Source organism: Delphinus delphis, chromosome 3 (assembly GCF_949987515.2).
Source record: "Delphinus delphis chromosome 3, mDelDel1.2, whole genome shotgun sequence".
Classification (NCBI taxonomy): Eukaryota; Metazoa; Chordata; class Mammalia; order Artiodactyla; family Delphinidae; genus Delphinus; species Delphinus delphis.
Genome location: NC_082685.1, coordinates 21,982,152 through 21,993,740, shown reverse-complemented (window position 1 = coordinate 21,993,740; position 11,589 = coordinate 21,982,152). Strand labels below are relative to the sequence as shown.

The window sequence follows — 11,589 nt, the reverse complement described above, 5'->3', positions numbered from 1 at the left end:
GCTATAGTAATAGCGGAATCCCTAAGTGGTGAGGCGTATGAGATTCGACCTCTAATATTAATAGGTTGCCCATTTTATACCAAATGATGGTATCCTTAAGATCCTCTCGTCGGCTGGTAGCCGGGCATGTAAGAGTAATGTTGGTTCCTGTAAAACGAAGGATGCCTGGAGAGCCTGACAAACTAATTGATTGATCCGTTCCCTCATAAACATCTGTATGCTCATAACTAATAGCCTTTACACATCCAGTTTCCAGATTCAATGGGCTAAGACAGACAGGATGGGTACTAAACCAGTTAGTATAATTTACAGACATATTGATTTGTTTTATATTCCCAATAAGAGGCCCATAAACACTTATCATTGTAAAATACAGGAAACTCTGCTTCAGACCAAGATATGGGTTGTAATAGTGGAGGATAAGGTACATAGGCCCAGTAAGTTGCTGCATTAACAAAGGGAACACATGAAATGGTTGCCAACATAACCAAAAATAAAGTTACAGGTGTAACAGGATTATTCTGTTGTTTCACTGACTCTTGAGCTCATGAAACCAGTTGTTTAATTTGTCCCCAAGTTGGAACATCACTCCTTTGAGTCGTCCTGGCAAGTGCTCTCCTCTTCTTCTTCTTTTTCTGAATCAACACTGTCAAATTTTCAGGAGAGGTGCAGAGCTTCTTCATCTTCTGAACTAGGTGAGCTGTGGCGAGCCATCTATTTGCTTGACTAAGCGCTCAGGAAGCCAGCAAGGTCCAGGCACTGATCTGGGAAGGATACACACGTGACCACGTCCCCAAATCAACACAGGATCAGGACCATGCCAAGTGCTGGTTAACGGATCTTTCCAGAGGACCTCCGGAGATTGAGAGGCCAATCTTGGCTCAGCCACCAACCTTCCCCCTGCAGAGCAGCCAAATTTGTCAACAGTGAGAACATTTAAAATAAACAGAGCATGATTTATAAGGTTATGTGGCGTTGTTCTATACAATTCCCCCCTTTTTATTTTTTCAATAGTTAGCTTTAAAGATCTATTTGCACGTTCTATAATACGTTGTCCTTGAGGGTTATATGGAATGCCTGTAATATGGGTAATTTTGTAATGAATTACAAAATGTTGCAAAAGCAGCGGTCCCATTATCTGTTTTAATAATTTTGGGAAGGTTCATGAAAGCAAAACAGTGTAATAAATGAGTGATAACATGTTTAGTAGCTTCTCCGGTCTGTGCTGTAGCACAGAGGAAACCAGAATAAGTATCGATAGTGACATGAACAAACTGTAATTTCCCAAAAGACGGAATACGAGTAACATCCATTTGCCATAAATGTCTAGGTAATAATCCACGAGGATTAACAACATAATGTGGAACAGGAAGGTGAGGTAAGCATTGTGGGCATTGCTTAACAATTTGTGGGGCGGCTTCACCAGTAAGGGAAAATTGTGCGTGTAATGTAGCCGCCGACTGACGGTGTAAAGCGTGCAACGGCTGTGCTGCTTGTGAAGCAGTTTGATCATAACTTACCATAGTATGAGGGTGTCCAGGACATGGACCATGAGTATCAAGAGTATGAAGATAATGAATGCAGTACATTAGCCATTCTTGACAGCATGATGAACGGAAAGGAGGAGTACGGTAAATTGGGACCTGTCCTGCTTTAGGGAAAAGAGATTGAGGAGGAGGAGTAACTTCAACTCTATTCTTGGGAGGAAAATGTACAGGATAAAGATCACGTTTAGATCGAGTTAAAACATCTGCAGTCGCATTAAGTTTAGTCAATGGACCAGGCAAGTTAGAATGAGCACGGATATACAGACCTGCAACAGGACCATCATGGGAACGAATAAGCTGTTGAAGCAAACAAAAAGAGGATGATAATTCAGGGTCATTAGTATGTCCTATGCTCGCAGTCTCCAGAAGAAATCACAAGCTAATAAGATATTTACTATCAGAAAACAAATTAAAAGATATAGAAGGCAAATGTTTAAAAGACATAATGACAGCATACAGTTCAACACGTTGAGCTGAAGTCAAGGAAGTTTCTTTAACGAGGTTTGTTCTGTGGTCAATGATTACAGTAGCCACTCCTGAAGAAGAACCGTCCGTAAAAACCAAAGGTACATGAGGAACAGGCTGTTGCCTAATTATAGAAGGAAAGATATGAGTTAAGTTGCTGAATTGGATCAATTTATCAGCAGGGTAATGGCGTTCCAAGGTACCTGAAAATCCTGCAAGAGCAAGACCCCATTCATGACTATGTTGAAAAAGCCAATTTTGTTGACTAACTGAATAAGGGATAATAATTTGAGAAGGTTCTATACTTATAGGTTGTAAGCATCTAGTTCTACCTTGCATTATTAAATTACTAATAAGTTCATAATAAGGGTTAATAACTTTAGAGGGTGTAGTTTTCATATGAATCTATTCAATAATTCCAACAGTTTGCCATAAGACGGCAGTAGTCACGTGAGGAGTTGGACAAATTATTAAGAAAATTGGAAGGTGAGTATGAATTCTAGTTAATTGTGTAGAACTGATAGATCTACTGACTATTTGTAAAGCTTGAAATCCTTCTGGAGTCATAGAGCGTGAAGAAGAAGGATCTGAGTCACCTTTAAGAATATCAAACAAAGGCTGTAATTGAGCAGTAGTAAGTTTTAAGGAAGGCCTTAGCCAATTAATATCTCCAAGTAATTTTTGAAAAGCATTTCATGTTTTTAAATTATCAACTCGAATTTGCAGTTTTTGAGGCCTAATAGTAGTGTTATCAATATATTTTCCCAAATATAAAAAATGGAGATTGTCTTTGAATTTTTTTTGAGGCAATGACCAAGCCAAATGATTGTAAGGACTGTTGTAAAAATGGAAAAGCAGTCTCTAATAAAGAAATATTATCAGTGGCTAAAAGCATATCATCCATATAATGTATGAGATATAACGATGGAAACCTTTTTCTCACAGGAGTCAAGGCCTGAGCCACATATTTTTGGCATAATGTAGGACTATTTGCCATGCCCTGAGGCAATACTTTCCATTGAAATCTCCTCATGGGTTCCTTAAAATTTAAGGAAGGCAAGCTAAAAGCAAAATGTTTTCTATCTTCAGGAAACAAAGGAATAGTGAAAAAACAATCTTTTAAATCTATAACTAAAAGATGATAATTGTGTGGTATGGCTGTTGGAGAGGGTAGGCCTGGTTGAAGAGCTCCCATTATTAGCATAGTTTTATTAACAGCTCTTAGATCCTGTAATAACCTACATTTTCCAGATTTTTTCTTGATAATAAAAATAGGAGTATTCCAAGGACTACTGGAAATTTCTAAATGCCCTAATTGTTCCAGTACTAATTGTTCTGCAGCTTCTCATTTCTCCTTTGTGAGGGGCCATTGGTCCACCCATACAGGGTCATCAGTCAGCCAAGTAATTGGATCAGCAGTGAGTGGAGAATCCAAGGCGCCTAAGAAAAACCCAAACCTTGTCTATCATTTTTTATTTTCACATCAATAGGACTGACAGTTCCTTGTTGATTTGTTCCCAGCCCTTTTGTGGGAAGAAATCCTTGATACAACATCATATTAGAGACTTGAGAGTTTGGACTATAAAGTAATACTCCCATTTCTTTTAATATATCTCGGCCCCAGAGGTTTAAAGGCAGCCCAGGCAAAACATGAGGCTGGAAATATCCTGAATGGCCCTCACTATCTTGCCATAAAAAAAAACTGACTACTTTGCATAGGAGAAGAACTTTGTCCTATTCCGTGAAGTTCTGTAATAGTAGGACTAATGGGCCAACGTTTAGGCCAGTGTACCTGCGTCATAACAGAGACATCAGCTCCAGTGTCTAACAAACCTGAAAAAACCTTTCCATTAATGGTTCATTTCATTTCTGGACGTTCTTTCCCTATCTTCTGAATCCAGTAGGCAGCATTAGACGATCCAAAAGCCTTTGTTTCTCTCTTTTGATGTTGTAAAATTTGTCCATGAGGTACAAAGGGCAAAAGTAGCAATTGTGCAATTTTATCACCAGGAGAAATAGTTATTATATTTTTAATAGTTTGTGCCATGACTTTTATTTCTCCTTCGTAGTCAGAATCTATGACTCCTGGCATAACAGTTAAACCTTTCATGGCGACGCTACTTCTTCCCAATAATAGTCCCATCAAACCCTTGGGTAAAGGTCCACAGATGCCCGTAGAGAGGGCCTGAGGACCCATTTCAGGAGTTAATACATATCGGGCGGAGGTACTGAGCTCCAGTCCTGCGCTTCCTGGTGTTGCTCTGGAGAGCGAGGATATTGTATGTTTTTGTTTTTGGTTAATGTCTGATTGATAATTTGAGGAGGATACACAGACATTGCCCTTATTATTTGTTGGGGCCGGGGAAGGCCCCGGGAGGAGTTCCCCGACAGTGGTGGCCCATCCTTGTGGGCCACTGAGCAACAATCTTGTGCCCAATGTTTTCCCCTATTGCATGTAGGGCATAAACCAGGGATTTTCTGACCATCTGGAGGTTTCTGAGTAGGGAAGGAAGGACTAGGGTTAGAATTAAAAGATCTACATTCTCTAGCAAAAGGACCTGCCCTTTCCGCATTTAAAACAAGTCTTTGTTTTCTTTTGATTGTTTTTAAACCCCACGTTAGTTAATGCTGCAGCCACAGCAGCACCCTGTATATAAGTAGGCCCAATGTCTGCACAAAGGCGAATATAATCCTCCAATGTTCCCCGTTTTCTCCAAGGTCGAATCGCAGCCTGACACTCATTATTAGCATTTTCAAAAGCAAGTTGCTTAACTACAATTGTACCAGTGAGTCCGTCCACAATGAGTCTCCCCACCGCCTGTGACAACCTATCTACAAAATCAGCGTATGGTTCATCAGGTCCCTGTCTAAGTTTTGAAAGATCTTCAGTTTTGTGTGTAGAAGGACATTTCCTCCAGGCTTGTAATGCCAAATGATTTATTTGAGGATAAGCAACAAAGGGATAAGTTAATTGATCTTGTAAAGAAAGATATTGTCCTTCCCCAATCAGCATATGATATAATCAACTGGAATATTATGGGCAGCATTCTTTTCTGCTTGTTCAGCAGCCCGTTCATAAAAATCAAACTTCCATATTAAATAATCTCCACCATTTAAACAAGCTCGTGCAATAGACTTCCAATCAGCGGGGGGAAGAGCTTCTCCTGTCAACCATAGCAGTAGTAAAAGGAGCAGTGGGCCCATATTGAGCACAGGCAGATTTTCAATCTTTCAAAACTTTCAGAGGGAGAGCCTGATGCTCCCTAGTAGCTTGTTGAGGATTATTAGGACCAGGTCTTTCTATGACGGGACAACAGAAAATAGGATCTTCTCCTCGTTTTATTGCTCCTTGTACAGCGCGCTGCAAGGGACTCAGCATTTTTACAGATGTAGATTTTTGAGGAAGACAGTCCTTATTAACCTGCAGCTTTTTCACTGACTTATCTATCACAGCCATTAGAAAACCATCCTCAGGATAGTTCTCTCTTTTATGTTTACAAGCCTCATCTGTTAAGTCAAAATGTTCCTCTTCATCTAAACTATTGAAATTAATTAGCTCTTTCGGTTTAGGAAGTGGCGACACAGTAGTTAATACAGTCTCTCCTTCTGTCAGAGGCTTATGTTTTTCTGACTTTACATTCAAATCAACACTATCATGAGAAGAATCTAAACATATTTTTATCAGATTCCACAAACTATATGTAACAACAGGAGTATGAGTAGGCCCTCGAGACTCGTAATAATTTTTTAAATCTTCTCCAACTTTCTGCCAGATTTCTATGTCACCAGAGCCACCATCAGGAAACCAGGGAGATACACCATGGATATGCTGTAAAAATTCAGTCAACAATAAAGTTCAGAAACTTTATTACCCCGAGCTTTAAGCATCAAAAGTAAAACCTGAGCAAATAATTCATACATCTTTGAGCCCTTTTGCCCCATCTTATTTTACTTCTGACTATTGCCTTATGCCGCTATTCGTTTCACTTTTACTGGTGGCCACACATATTTTGCATAAGGGTTCTCTTACCTGCACTTTCTTTTTCTTTTAATTGCCTTCACGCTTCAGGTCCCTGTTCGAGTGCCACTTGCCGCGGACCAGCCGGAGAAAGAGGATCTCACCGCCCAGGGTCAGAAGGGAAGGGGTAAGGAACTGAAGTAGCACCGACGGGTGGGGTCAGAAGGATCAAGACAACTGATGGTTGCAAGGCAAATTGTATTATGCTACAGTTGCAGATTATCTAGACTAGAAATCGGAAGGTTGCCAGATGGTGGTTTACATTATCTACAGACTGTCTCGGCTCAAGATAAACTTCCCTGGGAGAAAACCCATAAACCCAGAAGCATCAAAAATAACCTGCATGTGCAGGGGGGAGACAGCTTGCTTGTCTCATTTTACATTCTTTCTGATCTCTGGGCCCTGGTGATTTATCTCCCATGGAATGGAACAAGGAGGGGAACAAGTAGGGACAGTCCCTTCGAGCAGCGGCCGCATGCCTGGCATGTCCTTACCTGCCCTCAAGGCTGACTGCTTCCCACACGTATGTTGCCTTGTTTAAGCCTCAAGCCCTCGATCCTCTGTTGAAATACAATAATTTCATTCCTATGGTTTTCAATACCAAAAACTCAACCTCCAGGAGGGCTAAAGTCTAATTTGTACTCCAAACCAAGTAGCAGTGCAGTTCGCTACTACTGAGACTGAATCCATAAAGACTTCAAGACCACGTCCAGAAGACAAGTTATTATATATAATACCCTAGAAGGTCTGAAACATAATTATCATATACATAGCTGGTCCTTCAGAGCTTTTTACCTATAACATGTTTTTTGATGAAAGTTATTTAATGTACTGGAGATAACTGTGACTTACTGATCAAATATTTGAATACTTATACTTACCTGGGATTTCATTTCTGCTGAAAGAAAAAGGAAGAACAGGACTCACTAAAACAAACAAACAAACATTAGAAATGAAAGTAAAAATCTTAACACACACTATCACTTTTGGAAGCAGCATAGAGGGGCAGTCAACGGTAAAACACTGGTGAAATAGGTCAAAACTCTAGGCCAAAAATCCATTATTATTATCATCAGTGACAGTACCACAACTGTGCCCTTCAGAATTAATAATCACTCCTAAGAATCTTCATTTGGCACCAGATGATGCGGTTAAGAGAAACACTCTGGGAGGTTTTGAATCAGACTTGTTTTTTTGTTAGCCAAGTTACAGGAGAATTTTTAAAGTGGGGGGAAGGGAAGAAGGAAACGGACCAGGAAAAGAATTTAAGCCATCATCTATAAACCAACAAAGCACTGATAGTTCCGAACATTATGTCAGACACTAAAATGACTGATATAAGCTCAAGTGGTTTACAAAACCTATAAAAAGACTACACCAGCAAAGTCCCCATTTATCTGTAGAGTTCAGAAACTAAAACAAGGAATATTTTAGCTTAAAAGCTTATCTCAAGAGAATCATACACACTTCACATGAATAAAAATACCTGAAACCAAACATTTTTAAAAGCTCCAATACCCAAAATATAAAGAAAAATATTAATTCAGAAGACTCAATCCATGATAATCACAAAACGGCTGGGCAATCTCTATCTCCCTTCCACACTAACCATCCATCCCATGGAAGACCAAGGGAGATCAGACCTTCCAGACTTACCTTCCAGACCTTCCAGACACCTGGCTGCTGCAAAATTCTATGGAGACTCCTTGTGGAACAGCAGTTTCCCATCTCTTGTGTCTCTCCCTATCATGATCATGATCATGCAGGAAGCAAGTCTGGCTGTGCTATTTCTTATCATTGTCTGTCACCCATCTGCAGCATGGTATTGTACAGATAAGGAAAAAGTAGTTCCCTTTCCCCCAGAAGGTTGAGGCTCAGGTACAGGGTAATTCTCCTGTGCACACAGTCATTATTTAGGCCCACTCAGTGACTTCAACAGGCTTAATCATGTGATCAGGTTTGTTGCCAGCTGCGTAATGCTCCCACATCTGTAGATAGAGCCGCTCTAGGTCCATTGTGTATTGCTTGGTGTTGAACAGAGGGCTAGATGTTCTCTGCTTCCAGACTTTGCCACGAATTTTCTTCAGGTATTCTAGATCAGTTCCCAGTTTCACAGCTATGTCTTCATATTCTTGTCTATTTTGAGCAATAAGCTCAAGACAGCCTAAACAAGTGAGCTGGGAAGCTGCAACTCGGGAAGCAAGAGTCTCTCCTGGCATAGTCACCACGGGTGTCCCTGACCAAAGGACATCCATCCCTGTGGTGTGTCCATTACAGAGTGGAGTGTCCAAGCAGACATCAGCCAGCTGGCCTCTCCGAACATGTTCCTCTTTAGGAGCAACAGGTGAAAAAATGATACGGTTCTGGGGAAGGCCCATATTTTGTGCATACTGTTGAATATTAGGTTCTCCTACTGCTGGAAAACGCAACAGCCACAGTACACTATTGGGAACACGCTTCAGAATATTTGCCCACATCTGCAAAGTAGATGGGTCAATTTTATATAACTGATTGAAGTTACAGTACACAATGGCATCTTCCGGTAACCCGTACTGAGAACGTGTGGTTACAATAATGGTACGGGGAACCTCCTCTCCAGTGGCAGCCTTAATGTTGATCTGGGTAGTTGCCAGTCCATTGCTAAGACTGAATCCATTAATTGTTATCTGAATTTGTCCTCTGTTAATCATTTCAATAACTGCCTCTGCAATAGTATTCATAGGAATGACAGGCATATTAAGAGCCGTATTACTGCTGTCTGCGTTGTCTCCTCCAACAGGACATTTCATCTTGACAATCTGCACATCGGGGAGACTATCAAGAAATGCTTTGAGGTCGATGCCGTTCAGCACAATCCGATTGTCATAAATGTGCCCATTGGACTGAAAATCGATGACTGCCTTCTTCTTCAGGTGAGGGAACATATTAGCATGATCGCCAATAAAGAAAGTATGGGGCATATAAGCCAGTTTCTCAGAATACTGCTCAGCAACTTCAGCAGGTGAAGTTTCCTGATCAGTGATGATATAATCCATGAAAAGCACGCCACTGGTCCCAGGGTAGCCCAGCCACATTGCCTGAATAGGAGCTGGCCTGAGAGCAAAGAGTTCATTTCGAGCACCCCTGGTATAACCATTCATATTTACAAGGATATGTATACCATCTTGATGGATGCGATCAGCTGCTTTCCCATTGCATGGAATCTGAGAAAGATCAATGAAATGATGGGCTTCTGCCATCACCTTCGCTCGGAAGTTTGTGCCATCATCTGGGCTCAGGGCATAACAGAATACCTCAAATTTATCAGGATTGTGCATGCCTGGAATAGACTGCATAAGATGAGAAGTAGGATGATTCCCAAAGTCAGAACTCACGTATCCTACACGCAGTCGACCATCACTGAGCTTCAAGTCTTTTGGATGTTCGTACGGTGGTTTATGAAGGACACCGATCTCATCCAAGCAGAGGTTCCCATGGCTCTCAGCAATAGCCTTCCTGAAGCCATGAGAAAGAGGATAGAGCATACTATGATGAGGCTGCACAGAAGGCAACCTATTCCTCTCCAGCTGGTCAGCCACAATGCTGACCAACTTCTTCATTCGCTCATCATAGTCTGTCCAATCACAGACAATCTGCAGGCAATGAGCCAAATCACAATAAGCGTCAGGAAAATCAGGTTCAAGCTTCAGAGCAGTGCGATAAGAAGCAATTGCTTCTGGAATATTCCCTGAATACTTGTGAATGGAAGCCAGATTGCTGTGGGCATCCGCAAGTGCAGGGTTAATCTGAATGGCACGAGTATAACACTGCAAGGCTCCCTGAACATCCTGCATCTCCTTTAGAGTGTCTCCCATGTTACAGTAGGCATCAGCAAAGGTAGGACTGATTCGAACAGCCTCCTTATAATGCATCAGAGCTTCCTGCAGTTTTCCCTGCTGCTGCAATACACTTGCTAAATTTGAATGGGCAACAGCAAACTCTGGGAAGACTTCTAATGCTTTACAATACAAGCGAACTGCCTCTTCAATGTTCCCCTGGTCTCCTTTGATATTGGCTAGGTTATTCAGAGAGTCTGCATGGGTGGGACACAGCCGCAGAGCTGTATTATAACACTCTTCTGCTTCGGCAACACTGCCCTTTTCTTCCAGAGCCTTGGCTAGGTAGCAGTAAGCATCAGGGAAATGTGGTTGCAATTCAATAGCTCGCCTGTAGGTGTCTATTGCCAGATCTATCAGGCCTTGCTCATAGTATACACAAGCCAGGTTGGCATGTACCACTGCATGATTTGGGCTCAAGCTTAGGGCACAAAGGTAAGCTGCCACAGCTCTGTCAAAAATCCGTGCCTCTTTCAAGACATTTCCTAAATTGATATAAGCATCCAGAAAATTGGGGTCAAGCGTGACAGCCTTTTCAAAGTGATGAATTGCAAGCCAAATCTCCCCTTGTGCATTGAAAACACAGCCAAGATTACTCCAAGCTACTGCAAAGTTCGGTTGCGTCTCCATTGCTTTCAAATAACATGCCTTGGCTCCTTCCAAGCGACCCAGGGCTTTGAGCAGGTTCCCCAGGTCACTGCGAACACAGTACAAATCAGGATTGCACTGAAGAGCAGAGACGTAAGCTTGTACTGCCCCTTCCATGTCGCCTGCTGCTACCAAAGCGGCTGCCAGGTTAATATAACCATCGATGAAATCTGGTTTGAGATGCAATGCATGCCGGTAATGCTCAATTGCTTCCTGCAACTGCCCTCTTTCCTTGTACACATTCCCCAAATTCGAATAGGCTTCTGCCAGAAGAGGGTTCTGTTTAATTGCCAGAGTACTAAAGTGGGCAGATCTGTCCAGCCTTCGACACTGGAAGTGTAGAGATGAAAGTAATAAAAGTACTCCAGTATTGTCTGGCTCTTGTCTCCACAGCTGCATGCAGTGTCTCTCAGCTGCCTCAAAATCTCCTGCCTGATACTCTCGATGTACCAACTCAGCTAACCCTTGGAAGGAAAGCATACGTTTCGTTGGTTCTGTGCTGTCGGCCACGTTGCCCACAGAAGACGCCATCTGGAGCTTCTGGAGAGAGTGAGAAAAGGGGGTAATTGAGTCCCGCTGCCGCCACTACTGGCAAGAATGTTTCTAGAGGTAGCAAATACGAGGGCAGCAGCCGTACCACTGCTTTGGCAGGCTTAAGCGGCGGCAACAGTTACAGGCACCGAACCTTAGGAACTCTGGTTGGCCATCTACCTCTCACGCTCTTGAAATCTTAATTCTTAACCCTGCCCTCTTCCACCATTTTTCTCCTAATCAGGGAATAAAAATTACCTATACACTTGCCTTAGAAGAAATCAAAAGTCAGTAGTCCAAACACTTTCTAAAGTTTTGTTTTCTGTCCAGTTGGAAAGGAAATACATGATTGACTTTACTTCATCATTCATATAGTCAATGTGGAAAACATTAGGGCCGTGAATTTCAATACAGTAAGATCAGAAAATTTTAAATTGGCCTTCCCAAACCACTAATAAGTAACCAATGTTGTATATAATGCTAAAATCTTAGAGACTGAGTTTGA

The 11,589-nt window shown here is 41.8% G+C and overlaps 1 pseudogene; it reads right to left on the bottom strand.

Moving 5' to 3' along the window:
• Positions 1-7,943: 7,943 nt before the first annotated feature.
• On the bottom strand, positions 7,944-11,084 carry LOC132421931 (UDP-N-acetylglucosamine--peptide N-acetylglucosaminyltransferase 110 kDa subunit pseudogene; annotated as a pseudogene).
• Positions 11,085-11,589: the final 505 nt, after the last annotated feature.